Source organism: Periplaneta americana, chromosome 15, assembly GCF_040183065.1.
Source record: "Periplaneta americana isolate PAMFEO1 chromosome 15, P.americana_PAMFEO1_priV1, whole genome shotgun sequence".
Taxonomy (NCBI): Eukaryota; Metazoa; Arthropoda; class Insecta; order Blattodea; family Blattidae; genus Periplaneta; species Periplaneta americana.
In genome coordinates this window covers 137,720,444-137,736,878 of record NC_091131.1, presented here as the reverse complement: position 1 = coordinate 137,736,878, position 16,435 = coordinate 137,720,444, and the positions used below count along the sequence as shown (strand labels likewise).

General features: G+C 37.1%; 2 long non-coding RNA genes across 6 annotated transcripts; one reads left to right on the top strand and one right to left on the bottom strand.

The window, feature by feature from the left end:
- Positions 1-4,063: 4,063 nt before the first annotated feature.
- Positions 4,064-9,197, top strand: LOC138715392 (uncharacterized). Its single transcript, XR_011336280.1, has 2 exons — positions 4,064-4,300; positions 8,849-9,197. It is a non-coding gene; the product is annotated as an uncharacterized lncRNA (long non-coding RNA).
- A 3,514-nt stretch (positions 9,198-12,711) lies between these two features.
- On the bottom strand, positions 12,712-16,200 carry LOC138715390 (uncharacterized). Of its 5 annotated transcripts, none has more exons than XR_011336276.1 (6): positions 15,869-16,198; positions 14,966-15,186; positions 14,728-14,786; positions 14,510-14,579; positions 13,469-13,772; positions 12,712-13,127 (listed from the first exon to the last, which is right to left on the bottom strand). It is a non-coding gene; the product is annotated as an uncharacterized lncRNA (long non-coding RNA). The 5 variants fall into 5 exon arrangements; XR_011336278.1 differs by having other exon boundaries at positions 16,022-16,198; XR_011336279.1 differs by having other exon boundaries at positions 14,966-15,147; positions 16,022-16,198.
- Between the last annotated feature and the right edge of the window lie 235 nt (positions 16,201-16,435).

Below are 16,435 nucleotides of genomic sequence, written 5' to 3'. Positions count from 1 at the left end.
ACCTTAATGGAAATGTGACATTGTTCGTTTTTCCCGTGTACCCTTCATATGTCACAGCTCCAGGAACACCAGGAAGTTTGTTGAAGAAAGACTTTGGCATTGAATGGATGTACTGTTCTAGTGGAAGAATTCCCAATTCTTTATGCAGTTTTAGATTTCTTACATACCAGGGGGCATTTGTTGCAGTACGCAGGAACTTGTTCTGGAGAACTTGTAGGCGATGCATGTCTGTCTTATTTGCTGTCCTCCACACTGGCGCTGCATAAGTTAAAAGAGGTCGTACAAACGAGGTGTAGAGTAGCATTGAACAGTCCAATCCAATTTGTGAACGTCTATTAACCAAAGGGTATAATTTTCGAATTCTAGAAGAGGTTATTGTAACAATGCGAGTTATATGGGCATTCCATGTAAGTTTCGTGTCCAATAATATTCCTAAATATTTGACAGCCTCTTGACTGGAGAGCCATGTAACTTGTTCATTTATAAGAACCAAAGGAGGTGGATTATGAATAGGCCTTAAAGAGAAGATTTTAGCTTCTGTCTTGGTAAAGTTGAGTAGTAATCTCCAGTCAGAGAACCATTTAGACAGTTCCTGTAAGGATGTCTGAAGAGTGCTGTTTGCAGTATTTAGGTTACTATGAGAATAAAAGAGAACTGTATCGTCAGCATACATAGCTATGTGTGACGACTGTAAACATGGAATGTCATATGTGAAGATATTGAAGAGAAGTGGTGACAATATAGATCCTTGTGGTACTCCGGCTAAAACTGGACGAAGCGTTGATTTAATGCCATCTATACGTACTGAGAACTGACGCTCAGATAAAAAACTTTTCACGATGCGTGTGAGATAGTCAGGAAAACCAATTCTATATAATTTTAGCATTAGACCATCATGCCAAACAGTATCAAATGCTTGGGCAATATCCAGAAACACAGTGGCAACTAAGGGCCTGTACTACGACTTTCGGATAAAGTTATAGTTTAAACTTATCCGGCAGATGGCATATTTATCCGGAAGTTGGGTTGTAATTGCGTACTACGACTTTTGGTTATGTGCAATCTGGAGGCTAAACTTTCAGTTTAGCAATCCGGAAGGCAGAGTGGCAGATAGGCTTTATCCCGTTGCTTACGAGATTATACAAGCTGGCGCATAGAGCTTGAAAAACGAGTCTGAAGTGGTTCCCTCGTAATGCCAATTCCGCCGCTCGGAGCGCTGTTCTGCCCTATATATTCATAGCAGAACACTTAAAAGACATTGACATTTGGGGCATTTAAAGGACTCACCATTGCTTATTAAATGCTTCGTACAATATTTTATGGACAATAGACGTAATTTGCAAACTTCTACTCCTCTATTATATTACAATAAAAGGCTGTCATTTTTTATATTAAAACATATTACATATAAACTGAGGGACTGTCTGCTCTGTACTTCAGTTCATACACCAAACATTTCCGGAAATAAATTAACTAGACATCTTACATATACGCACTATAGCCTACCCTTTTCACCTAATATTATTAATATTGTTATTAAATAAGATATTGCAACTAATTAAGGTACTGCATTATCTTTAATTTCCTTGAATTCATAATTAAGCATTTGCAAGAAGGCGTAACTTTTCCCTCTCTTTTAAAAAAAATACGAACGGCACAATAATTGAGAAGTATAATTATTACGCGATTTTTTCTTGCAGTGGTGTAAACATTTCTATAGGCCTACTGATTAATCTATTGAGCACAGTAATAGTAAACGCTGTAGTATTCTTTTCTGAAGCCAAGATTTTCGCAAGAACTGAAGTGCGACTCATGTAAATATGAGGAAATGTCCCTCTTTCTTTTGGGAAAACTTGTGAAGCCACTGACTATCTACTATCGTGTTATAAATATTATGATTATTTCAGATTGTGATACAGTTATAAGCGTACATTCCTAAAACTTAAAAGTAACAATGAGGATGCCCTATGTTATAGGAAAGTTTTAAACGTGTACATTTAACTTTTTTATGAATGATTTCCTGATCAAGATTTTCATTAACTATGTGCCAAACTTTTGAAGTGAAGAGTGCAATAAGAAACTGTTGGACATCTGATCAGTATTTTAATCATGTGCTGGTTACAGTACATTAGATGTCTTCTTGAATATACCTGGTGAGGTATGTATATGAAGTTTGTATCGTCAATATTCAAGTAGCCTACTTATGTATGTAATTTTCATTATCTGTACAGAAAAAATTTAGCTTATGTGATAGTATGAAGTAATCTCTCACGAAATAACAAGGAAGAGAAAGGTGCTTAAATTTAAATATTGAAAACAGGATGATAAGAAGAAAATAATTTTTACTTCCTTCCAATTATTAATGAAACCTGGCCACTCACCATTCGCAGTTGATTTCTATGGTTACAGGTCTATTCTTCATATTCTGTAGCTTTCAAATAATTTCTAAAATACGCCTACTTAGCTCTTGTAAAACGAAATTTTCACTTTCACTTTCAACGGAACACTCACTTATATTTAGTTCTTGTATCTTGCAGTAAATTATCCATTTGTGATCATCTTTCCAATATAACCCCCATTGAAACGACCACTTAAAATCATGAGCTAGAATTTATTATTTTAAAAACATTTCCAGGTACATACTGTTATAATTGTTATGAACCACAATACAAAAGACAACACTGTGAAATTGGATTAATTTACCAAGATCAACATCAATACCGGTAGTATAAAATCACATATAACTTAGGCCTAGGCTAGGCCTATATTATTTCATTACTTTATGGTATTAATTAGAAGAATTTACAAATATGCTGAAATAATTTATGACACCTCTTATAGCAATATAAAAATATGTATGTACATTTTGAAACAATGGGTATAGCACCACTTGAAAATGTTGAGCACTTTAACAGTAACTTCTAAATTGTTCCATCACGTTGTCTATAGTGTTCATTTAATGTAGCACTTTTAGAATGAACGTGGTTCACATACATAAGAAGAAATGACGATGGAATGAGTCGAAGACATACAGTTTTCTTTAATTTTTAGCAAATGATGAAGTTGAATATATACTGTTACTTCATATCCTAACATAAGTAGAGTTGCCACCATAGATGTAACACCTCCGTAACACCTGAAATGAATATAAAATAAATTAATGTATTGGTAATGATACAAGAATAAAAATAAATTAGGCTAGACATAACCTCACAAAATTACAAACACATGCTAAAACAAACAAAAAAAAACTTTACGCATCCGTATATAACAAAACTAGATATTCTAGATATAATTTGATTCACACGATAACCACCTCAGCCTATTTCGCAGCAGCCATTATTAGTTACCAGTTTGAGGTGCATTACCTAATCTCATACTAACCTTGTTAAGTTCTCTAACCTAATTCACTGATAATTACGTAACAATACACAGGTCTAAAATACAGACAAATACACATTAATTACCTAATAAGTACAGCATGAAGATAATTCATTACTTTTGTCGGTATTTTCTAAAAGAGAAAGGGAAAACAGTAACATTATCTCAAATGTTTACATCACGTCGTTCACATTTTCATTAGGCCTATATCAGTAATGCTTGGTAAGTGAAGCAATGCATGAAATTATTTTACATTTCGGGTCACATCATTCGAGAGTCGGAAAATGCAATTCGCCACTTTTAACATAGCATTGCTTGTTATATGAGAGAACTTTGACATTTACCTTAACCTATAAAGATACGACCTGTTGGTACAGAGTTCTTCACATAGCAAAACACAGACAATTTTCGAATATAACTTAGCTGAACAAACTTCAAATAACACTGTAATATGCTTGGCATATTTGTAATATTCGTACTCAATTAGTAATGCACAATTAATCGAACTATTTTTCACGATGCACAATGCTTTGTAATGGTACTATTCACCATTTCATAGGGCAGAGAGGCGAACCTAGCGGCAGAAATTGTCATGACTCACAGAGACCTACTCTCGATCGTGGTATGCGCCAGCTTGTATAATCTCGTAAGCAACGCTTTATCCGGAGGTTGGAACTCGGTGTTGAAATCAAGATGGCTGCACGTCGTACAGCTGGTGATTTGAAGGATCAATTTAATTTTGATACTGATTCTGATGATAAGTTCTGGAGTACATGCTTCGTTATATCAGAACAGCAAAACGAATTAGGCTGCGTCCAAATAATTTTGAAGAGTGGGATGACGAGAAAGTTTTGAGACGGTTTCGAATAACGAAACCTACTACATGAAATCAATGATCAACTGAAACAAGACACAGATCGTAAGTACACAGTTAATAATAAGCTACACTATTTCGGTAGGTATTACATCAATATTTTGTATATAATAGCACTATAATAATTATTTTGAAGTACAGTAACCTGTAATAGGTGTACAGTAGAAGTGAGGTTAGAATGTTGTTTCATGCAGGTGTTCTGTTGCCCTTACAAGGTATTAAGGTGATTGATATGATATAATAATATAGGGCAACCTACAATAAGTTTCAAAATACTTTTATATAAAAAAATAGTAATAATAACCGTATATAATATATCAAAATCCTTTATATGGTAAACTATCATTTCTTCACAATTGCGTTACCACTTTGAGATACAAATGTATTCAAGTCATATGTACCGTAAACGAAAGAAAAATTGAGTGCCGACACCAATTTCCCAAATAAAGGTGGAAAGTTGCTGTGAAACGTGGTGGGAATATAATGGTGTAGCAGACGGTTGACTCAAACTCGTTTTCTACTGCGCATGTCGTCACTTGGGAAGCAGCAGCGGCGCGCTAATTTGCACCGCAGTGCTCGAGGAACAAAACAAACAGCTGTTGTGTGTACGTGCACGGTGTTAATTCTTTGTTTATATATATATATATATATATATATATATATATATATATATATATAATATTGAATGTTATTCTTGTATCAGTAATGCTATTAATGTGACACATGTTATTAGTATGCCTGGATATGCAGTATCTGGTTTTTTGATTTACAATCGAAAAACAAAAGGAACTGACGTAAAATATTATAGGTTTCCGAAGAATGAAGACTTGGCAAAACAATGGTTGCAGGCTTGTAGAAGGGAGGATGAAGTCAATTTACAGCACGATGAGTTTTCTCGCATGTTACTAAATTTTATTTGCTTCGCAACTCATTTGCAAAATATATTTTCATGTTAAACTTATTGTTTGACTTATTCCATAGATTGCTTTGAGCGAAAAGAAAAGGGCGTAAAAATCTTAAGATTTAATGTTGTTTCAGCTCGAATATGTTAACTTCATTTTGAGGAGTCAAGTTACGAAGTACCTTTAAAGCAGAAACTCCTAAATTATGAACCAAAAGCAGTCGTAATCTGAAAGTAGACGCTGTACCCACAAAAGCTCTGGCGCAGTCTTGCTTGAAACGAAAATCAACAGATAATCTGAGATTGGACAGATGTGAAAAACGGAGAAGGAGAAAAGAAATTCATGACATCATTGCTAATAGTTCATGTCCTCTTCAGGCCACTTCCAAAACCAATTCAGACGAACATGTATCAGAGGATAGTGCATTAGACCTAAATAACGAAACGTGAGTAATTACAGCATTATAATAAGTATTAACTAGTATGTTCCTGTGTATCATATTGTTAAAATGTTTCACATATGAGTCGCTCCGCAGAAGGGAATAATTTTCTCATAGTTCTTCAAAACTTTCTAAGCTAAAAGGACTTAATTACATGTCTCATAAAATGTTAAAGCTGTGTTATCTTTTAACAACTTCCAGACAGAAAAGGCTTCAGTAAACGGAAGGATTAAATTGTCTCGAATGTCAATAGAGGAGCAAAAAAGGCGTCAATCAATGGGCATAAAATAATTATTTTCTCGCTTAACCCTAGCATTATCATGGTTGGGAAAAAATTGCCCACCCTTTTTATTTTCTAAATTTTTTTTTAATTAATGAAATCTGGCAGCTTTTACCTTTACTCTATTTGTCTCTAACATGATAAAGTATGCACACATGTGTTCTGTTTCAGATTTCAAATATAGCAGACTAATAATTTGAAGTATTTGTTAGTGGACAGATTTTACCCACCCTTGGCATTTCATATGACCTACACTTTTAAACATTCTCTAGTTTGAATTCTGTGATTTTTGTCCATTGTTGTAACTGTTTGTAATGCCGTTAAAGTCGTTTACTGTTTCAATTCTCCACTTTACCATTTACTTGCAGTGTAGAAACTTGAGTTGGTAAATTTGTTCTTTCTTTATTGGTGTTTATTCAAATCTAGTTGTATTCAGGGATACAGAACATAGACATGAGTTGTTTTGTGGATAATAGCAGCCTTAATGTTTTGGGTAAAAGTGATATTATAGTGCCATTGGAAATTGATTTACCGGCGGAGTTGAAGAAAGAAAGTGGTAGTGAGGAAGATAATACAGAAGTGGTTAGTGAGGGTGAATCAAGGTCTATTTCAAGTACTAGCTGCTAACAAGAAAGCCGTTCACATTACGAAAATTAATGTCAGATGTGGAAATTGTGGACTTAATTTGTGTAAAAAATATTCAGATATTAAAATTGTGTGCAGGAGCATTTTACTAAAAGAAATATGCAGAATCACTGGAATGAAAAACTGATGTGTTTTTTTTTTAAGTAATGTAAAAATGTTGACGATGAAACTTTATTGAACGTATTTGAGGAGCTCGGAATCAAAACGCGTTAAGTCCACATTTTATCGAAAATGCGTTTTTTCTTTCGAATTTGCCTTCTTTTAGGGACACTTCATCATGCTACACTTGACATTTGTTGCAATTCACATTTTCAGCCTCTTTAAAGCCAGCCTGAAATCGAAGGTCTGATTCAGGACGTATTCTGCCCATCACCCTGAATGGATCAAACCGAGTTGAGTCCATGAACTTAAGTTATCTTCTAACGAAAGCAGTACACCAGAATGAACGTAATTAATTCGACAACTGCCTTTAACAAATGTTCATTATTGACTCTTTTCTAAAGTTTGCTTGTTGCTATCTTTAAGTTCATGCAGTAAGATTTAAAAGGACGGGCTTCTTGTCTGGAATCTCTATTTAAATCTCCACGCGCAGACAGTGAATTGGTGGTGTGCGGTAAGTGGCATTTAAAGGCAGGTGGAAGTCGTTTGCAATAAACATGGGTCTTTTACTACAAATTGTGATATTATACTCATAATTTGGTAACAGTTTGAACAGTATGTTAAGTTTCGAAAGACTCCAGTACAAAACATTTCTTGTGAGATTTACAAACTTTGCAGGTTCTCGCTGGCTTCTTTTTCTGTGGGTGGTAGGTATATGTCGGGAGGGGGGGAATAAGCCCAACAGTTTGCTTGTAATATTGTCGTCGTAACCCTCTATAAAATGCGTGCTTCCAGGTCAAGTTGAAGATTTGTATAGATCCTTTCCTTCCTGGGTTTGCTTCCCTTCACGGTCTTACATGCAATTACGTAGACATTGAAAAGCTGAAAAGTACCATAAACATTATATTGAAGAAACGTTTCTGTAGCTTTTTTTACGTATTTTCCCATAATGGAGAAGGGATATAAGACTTAATTCTGACGCTGACCTGACAGTCAACCCACAACATAACGTTATTGTACTCTATTACGCCCTTCAGTTTCACCACTGTTTATTCCCCTTCATTGTTACCCTTTTTTCCTTTATGCTCACCATGTGAATGTTGTGCTTCGTAGACAGACCTTTTCTGTCATGTCACTTTACTGCCAATAACTCTTACAAGACCTCGATTCTGATTCCCTTTCTTAAACTTTGTTCATTCCACTTGGAATGCAGGACAGAACTTCAATGCACTTTTATTCAAACAGTTAGAATTCTGGAAAACTTTTTTATTGGGTTATTTTACGACGCTGTATCAACATCTAGGTTATTTAGCGTCTGAATGATATGAAGGTGATAATGCCGGTGAAATGAGTCCGGGGTCCAGCACCGAAAGTTACCCAGCATTTGCTCGTATTGGGTTGAGGGAAAACCCCGGAAAAAACCTCAACCAGGTAACTTGCCCCGACCGGGATTCGAACCCGGGCCACCTGGTTTCGCAGCCAGACGCGCTGACCGTTACACCACAGGTGTGGACTTCTGGAAAACCTTTCACGTATATTTATAGGAAAATAACTCCTCTTCTTCACGAAAGATCGTTTTACAACATATAACAACCCTCTAAATAGACAACTTGAAAAAAACTGCATTTGACAGCTTGAATGAAAACTGTCAATAAAAGTCGCAGGGTCACAAAGACGTCATGTCTAGACGGCTATGCTTTGGGAGCGCATCACAAGACGTTAGTAGGGAAGGGATTAGTTAATACAGCTTCTTGATATTCATAATCAATTAACCTACCCCACTTCCAAAACCTTACGGAGCTGAGCTGAGCTAAGCTAGCAAGCTGCGAGAGACTCTGCAATGCTTCCCGCGTGACGTCATCACGTAGTAGGAGAACGGGCGAGGCTGCGCACTGCTTCACCATTATATTCCCACCACGCTGTGAAAGTGGAGTTCAGTGGAGAGGTACGGGTAGGTGGGATCGCTCTATCGAGATAGAAGGGGTAGGCGGCAGGAAAGGGCAGCACATTCATTTCATTACTGTGTTTCCTTACTAATTAAAGGGAAAAGACAAGTTTCGTAAGATCGAGTTAATGACAGGTTAGGTTAGTATGGTTTGCATATATTTACAATTGTCTAAAAAAAATGTCAAAACTACATCCAAACCTCTCTCTTCTTTTGGTAACGCTATTGTAAAGATTTACCGATAAAGGTGCAACCAAATCTCATTGTTTGTACATTTTTTCAGAAATAATGACTTACCTCCAATGGACCAACTACTACTACTGGTATTGAGATTCTATGCCACTGGGAGAACATTAACAACACTAGGAGATATCTGTGGGGTCCACAAAGTTACAGCAGGAACTGTTGTCAATCGAGCTAGTGCTGCACTTGCTGCTTGATTTAATTGAAGTGATGACTTTTAATGCTTCATTGGGAGTAGTTTTATTTTCTCCAGTAATTAAGTGCAAGGCTTGTTTTTTTCCCCGAGGAATTCTGTCTCTCTTCTTGATGCTGTTACAAATACTTCTGAATAGTACTTTGATACAGGTTTTATGTACATATTATAGGTCTTGATTAAAGTTTTCCTAGAACTGCTGTTTCATTTTGTGTTTGCTAGTTGTTTAGTCAACTCTCCGAAGTTAGATTGGAATACCAATAAGGCATCACTCATGAGACAACTGTCAGGAGATAATGTGGTAGGGTGGCAAGTTCCCTTCTCCTTCCTTGCATATATCGCTCACCAGTAGGAGTAGGCCTAACATATTTCACTAATCAGACTTAAGATTTGCTTGCTATATATTATTTAACAAACTGTAACAGTTTATTGAATTTTAGACGTGACAGTTTTTCTTCATTTCCTAAAAGTTTTGGAATTGGCATTTATATTTTGCAAGGGAGCTGTTTCATTCACGCTAGGCCTAATGATTCATGTATACAAACATATTCATATCGTTACTTTTTAAATATATTTTATTGCTTGGATCCCTCACAGTGATCTCTTAACAGGCTAATGCACTGTATCTGCAATTCAAATTTATTTTACATAAGCAAAATATGGTAAAACGACATTTTTCAAGAGGCACATTAATTGAAGCGTCAGCTGGAACAACGTTATAAGTTACTTTTGGTAAAATTTACAGGAGCTGCAAAAATGTGTATGCGTACAACTTTGTTCTTATGAGGGTAGCAAACTTTTGAGTGGACAAATTTCACGTACTGCATTGATGGACAGTTGCAAGCCAAGGAGTATAGCAAGGTAACATGGCATACAACATTATTACACGGAAACACACCGAATGAAAATTTTTGTAACTTACAACATTGTTTCAATTGTATTCAGGTACTCTGTGAATGTGTACTTGAAACAAGAGAGATGCAATTAAATTTAAAATTTACTTATTTATTTTGTGTAAACAAAACACGACATTTTTCAGGAGACACAATAAGCATAATCATTTATTACATCCACTGTCTCATTATATATGCTATGGTACATGTCATATTTACAAATTAATAATATGCAGGCTAATACATAAGAGTACATAGTAACTGTAATTAAACACAACACAAATAATGTATGACTTGAGGCTTTCCGGGCGTTTGATGTAGAATAACTCTTCTCGGGGATCTCAGCCAGGTGAGTTGGAGATTAGCTTCCAAGCTTTCGACGGCTAGCTCTGCCATCTTCTTCAGGGACGAAGTGATGTGGGACGAAATCGAAAAAATCGAAAAATCGAAGGAGAATTGGGAGGAAAATTTAAAAGGTACGCAAAACGCGTCCTTGCAAGGGGTTGGGGGCTGTACAAAACTAAATATGTGAGCTCCAAGCCTGTTGGCCACTAGTCTCACTCCGGGTTACGCTGCTCCCCTGAAGGAGCTCTAGAAAATTTTGAAGGGGAAGCCGAAATTGGACGTAACCTCTTAGGTACCACATATGCGAGGGGGGCTGAGATTGATCAATTGATCACGGAACGGGGCGAGGAGGAGTTGGCTGGTGTTTGCCGTTAGGATGGCAAGACGCCGTCATCTGTTGTGCGATGACAAAGCATGTGAAGGCCGTCGGAAGAAGCGCCGTGAAATCTAATCTGCAATTTGAGAGGTCCCTGTCCTTTCAATTTGTGACTTATTGAGTGACCTCGTATATTTAATAGACTATTAATATTATCTGAACTAGGGCATACATCATTTATAAAAAAGGTGGAATATATATGGGGAAGGGCATATAGGTCCGTGGCCCATTTCTTATAGGGCTCATCCCGACATTTGTCTTACGCCTGAGGAAAACCACGGAATACCTTAGGCAGGATGAGTTGTCTCATATAAGAGACTAGCCAATTTGGCTATTAAGTAGGAGGTGATTGTTGTCCTGAGCCTTGTTGAATCGTCTCAATTTTGAGACAAGCCATTTGGCTATATGATGGCTCAATTACGAAGAGGGGAGAGAGATGTAATTAGTTAATTATTTTAAGTAATAGGGAGATTAATGGGGATATGAGTGCAGGTCCGTGGCCCATTTCTTTTAGGGCTCATCCCGACATGTCTTAGCGCCTTAGGAAAACCACGGAAAAACCTTAGGCAGGATGAGTTGTCTCAATATCAGAGACTAGCCAGTTGGCTCTTAGGTTGAATGACTCTATGACTCGATGGATATATACTAGATGTGGGACCACGTCTAGCCGGTATATAAGCAAAAGTAGGGCTTCCCGCTGCGGGCCAATCAGGAGCTAGTTCCTAGTCCCAACCGCCAGGCGCATTCTGGTTGGTGGACACGTCAGCCAATCAGGAGCCACTTGCTGGTCCCGACTGTCTGCCGTGTGCTGGTGGTCTAAGCGTATTGATGGCAGGTTTCCATGCTGTACTCAGCTGTAGACCCCCGTCTCTGTTGAAATTATTGCCATCTAGCTGGATTTCGATGGCTTCCTTGATAACTAAGTCCCAGTAACCTGATGTCTTGTCCAAGATGGTGGTGGCGCTGAAATCTATCTTGTGGCCAGTTTCTAGGCTGTGTTGGGCTACTGCAGACTTATCAGGATAATATAGTCTTATGCTGCGTTGGTGTTCCTTGCAGCGTTCCATAATAGTTCGTCCCGTCTGCCCGATATAGCATTTCCCACACTCACAAGGTATTCTGTAGACACCAGGTGTCCTGAGACCAAGGTCGTCCTTAACTGGTCTCAGCAAGTTCTGGATCTTTGTGGGCGGCTTATGGATGGTTTTAATCCCGTGTTTTCTTAGCATTCTGCTAATTTTGCCCGAGATGGGACCGTAGAACGGGATATATGCCATGCCCTTTGTCTCCTCTTGTTCCTCGGCAGGTGGTTTGTCCGAAAAGGCCCTTCTGAGGGCCAAGCCGATTTCCCTGTTGCCGAAGTTGTTCTGTAGGAACGTCTTACGTAGGTGACAGATCTCAGAAGGGAGACTCTCTTTGTCCGAAATCCCTCTCACCCTGTGTAGAAGAGTCGACAGGACCGTTCGTTTCTGTGCCGGATGGTGGTGGCTGTGTCCATTGAGATATAGATCGGTATGAGTCGGTTTCCTGTATACTCTGTGACCCAGTGTGCCATCTGACTTCCTGGAGATGAGAATGTCTAAGAAGGGGAGACATCCATCTTTTTCCACCTCTTTCGTGAACTGGATGTTCGGGTGGATATTGTTCAGGTATTCTTGGAACACCTGAAGTTTTTCTTCTCCATGAGGCCAGACGACCAAAGTGTCATCTACATAGCAGTAGAAGTGAGCTGGTGACTATATTATCCTGATAAGTCTGCAGTAGCCCAACACAGCCTAGAAACTGGCCACAAGATAGATTTCAGCGCCACCACCATCTTGCACAAGACATCAGGTTACTGGGACTTAGTTATCAAGGAAGCCATCGAAATCCAGCTAGATGGCAATAATTTCAACAGAGACGGGGGTCTACAGCTGAGTACAGCATGGAAACCTGCCATCAATACGCTTAGACCACCAGCACACGGCAGACAGTCAGGAACAGCAAGTGGCTCCTGATTGGCTGACGTGTCCACCAACCAGAATCCGCCTGGCGGTCGGGACTAGGAACTAGCTCCTGCTTGGCCCGCAGCGGGAAGCCCTACTTTTGCTTATATACCGGCTAGACGTGGTCCCACATCACTTCGTCCCTGAAGAAGATGGCAGAGCTAGCCGTCGAAAGCTTGGAAGCTAATCTCCAACTCACCTGGCTGAGAACCCGAGAAGAGTTATTCTACAACACAAATACATATGCAAATACACAAAACTTGGGAAAACTGTGGCAGAGCCAACTTCAGCTATAAGCCCCATTTGTTAGAGATCTGCACGGGCCATAATTCTTAGGACCGGCCCATCTCGGCCTGATCTGAACCAGACACCTTAGATTAGCTTATAATTATCACTTGACTCGAACCTAATCCAGAAGACTAGCAGATAAAGCAGAGACCATAGGGATCAAGAACAGCTCCAAGAGATTATCACTCCATTAGAAGGATGACAAGAAGTAATCTCCCAGTCATCCAGGTCAAACAAATCTGGTCAACAAAATTAAACATATTTTTTGTTAAAACATAAAGAATGGGTGATTATTGTAGCATTTACTTTCTGCCACTAATTGAAGATGTCCTTGTAGATGGACCACCCATTAAAGAGGAGGAAAAAGTAATGTAAAAACTCCAAATGTTACTTTTGATATTCCAAACCCCATCTCTTTCCAAACATGAGGACATGACTTACTTTTATTTCAAATCATTCTTTGTTATAATGTTAGCATCCAACTTTCAACTAATGTATTTTTTAAAGAAATCACTGTAATAGTACTGAAGTTCATGCATTTCTAACATTTCAATTATAATTAAGTCAACATTAAACTTACAGTTCATAGATGGAGAAAGATTTTTCAATGTCGCTAATGCATTCCTCAGAGGCTTGCTTTTTCTTTCTTTTTTTTTTCTTTTTTCTTTTTTATTAAGCATCCTTGGGGTATAACTCGATCAGCTATTATCCCATTATCAGCTGAAATGTTTAAGAGACGGATATATGCTTATATTCAGACCTTTCTGGGTTTAGCCTACACTACCTACACTGAATAAACCAGTAATTTCACTTAAAACTTACTTTCATTACACTGTGTAGACACCCGTACAGTGGAAGACCTTCATCTGCTGCACCAGCTGACTCTGTAATATTTTAAGAGTGGAATTAATTCTTAAGATATTTAATTCTGGAGAAAGATGATGTTTTATCATAAATGTGTGGACACTTCAAAGTCAGCAGCTGTAACACTATTGTATTTTCTAACGTGCTATTAATCCAAACTCATTTTTAACAATAAGAAAGTAAAGCTGCAATAAAAAAGAGAGAGAAAAAACTAAGCAAATAGTTATATTGTAAATAGAGTGTAGTCAGTTTCTGTTTTACCTTATGAAAAGATATTTTTCAGTTTTTCTGTACACAAGAAATCATTCACAAGTTTCAAAGTGAGAATCCTCACAGTAAAATTGAAATACAACTTAACATAATGTGGCCTAATCTGATTACAAACCCATCACAGAGAAATCTCAAAATAAATTCTTCAGTTTAGTAAACTTTCCATTTTTAGGTCTACATTTATAAATTTCAAATTCCCACTCAAATCCCACATAATATTATAATACAATGATGTTTACTTTTTATGACATCCATTTATTGTGCCCATTTCATCATTATGTACAATTTATATTTTAACATTTTTTTTTTTTAACTTTTGCATCTAATCTATCTACTGCTTGCTGCAGATTTCATATAGTATGTGTGTTAGTTTTATTTTCAACATGTTGGCTGAAAATGCGTTTACATGTTACAGCTATTTCAGATTGGAAAAGTAAGCATCATACATAGAATGTGAAAGAACGTTTTGTAGTATAAATCAAATTACCTGGAGATATTGTTGGGATGTCCAGTTTCACTTCAAACACTAAAGAATTGCACTGTGAACCTGAATGGTACTGTAAATAAAAAAGAAATAATAGTATTATAATGTAATACCGACATTAAATTAAATTTGTATAACAATTTTCAAGAATCTAATATATTTTTTTTATCTCTAAAGCTCATCATCTCCTTCTTCTGACTCTTAATTCCTTACACACTAACCTCATTCGTGTTATTAGCTGCACTGGTATCAGTGGAACTTGGTTTAGTTACTACTATGGCTGTAACAAAAGTAAGTAAATAAATAAATAAATAAAAAGAATTCAAACTTGTGTTATACAATTTCCTCAGCTTATTATTTAATAATTGTATAACTTAACATATAAATGAACTTATGCATTGAATATGAATCAAAATCACTGAGAAATCACTCAAGTGATAGGAGAATTAAATCACTTACCTTGGCTAAGTTTGGATTTGGTTTTGCTTCAGTTGGAGGGGCTCCAATTGTTTGTAGCCTGCATTGTCTCTCTGCAACAGCAATTTTCTTTGTGTTCTTTTCCAAGAATTCAAATTTGCTTCTCAGCTGTTTTCAGGTCCTTGTATTTGTACTATATTCTTCCCATGCTTCATTCTATATTACTAAAAAGGTAGTAAAACTAGGTTCATTCCATATGCAACCTACAACATTAGGAAATATACTGTATTTCTCTTTTTCCCTTATCTGAGTTTCTATACCTAAATAAGCAAAAGCTTTTAATGGACGATTGTCAGTACAATATCAAACATATGACTATACTGTACATAGAAACTTTGGAAAAAAACTTAATATCTGCTGTTTCTGTGTTATTTTACGAGGTGTTGAATGTGCATTACAAACAGATAGGCCTATTGTATTTTAGTGGAAACGTCTCTTCACCTCATGCTGTCCTTTTAAAAAATAATGTTAGGCCCTATCTGTGATCGAATGGTATTATGGGCCTAATACAAAATATCCGCCCATTTATTAACAGTAAAATACGTAGGCCTAACATACTGAAATATTGGTAATTTGCTAGGAACAGTGTACCTTGCTGTACTAATGTTGGTTAGAAATCCCAGGCGAAAGACATCATTCATTATTATCAGTATCAGTGCACTTTTCTTTTTTAAACGAGTTATTGTGCCTTCGACCCATGATTTGAAGGCGTGAAGTACACTATTTCTAAAAAAATTACCGAAATAGGCCCTACTCACTAATAATGTAGGCTATACAACAAACTGAAAGCACACTTAATATTAATTACAATTCAAAAATAATTGCGACCTACACTTCTTGTGCAGTTACACATGAATAAACCAATGATTATGGAGAGAAACGTACTTTTGCTGGAACCCGCACCCGTCCTGTTTAGGCCTAGTAATGAAAACCAAAATACTATCATATGGTAGGAATTATTACTATTTCTGTTCTGCACTCTGTTATTTTTTTGGCTGGAGCTTCAGTATTATAATAAATAATAACAATAATGCTTACAATAAAACTTCAAAATAAATAGTACCATATAAACACGGAACATAAACATGAAATACGCGTGGAAAGGTATACCAACGCAATAAATTTCACTAAATTTTCAGTAACTTCATTGCCAACGTAATAAAAATGTTACTATATCTTCCGGATAACAATCTTGCAGTTAAAATCCGCTGGTAGTACAGAGAAACTGCACTTAGTGACCCGCAAGAAATTTTTCAAAGTCCAATGATGGGACACTGCGCATGCGCAAGACACAGACAAGTAAAGGAGCTACCATACCATAGATAAAGCTAGTGCTCTAATAGTAACATGTACTTAAACCACAGTCTAAGACATACAGTCACGAAACTTCAACACTTTTTCTGCCAACATTCGCGACACTAGCGCCCAAGCGGCAGGCAAGGCACTGGCCAT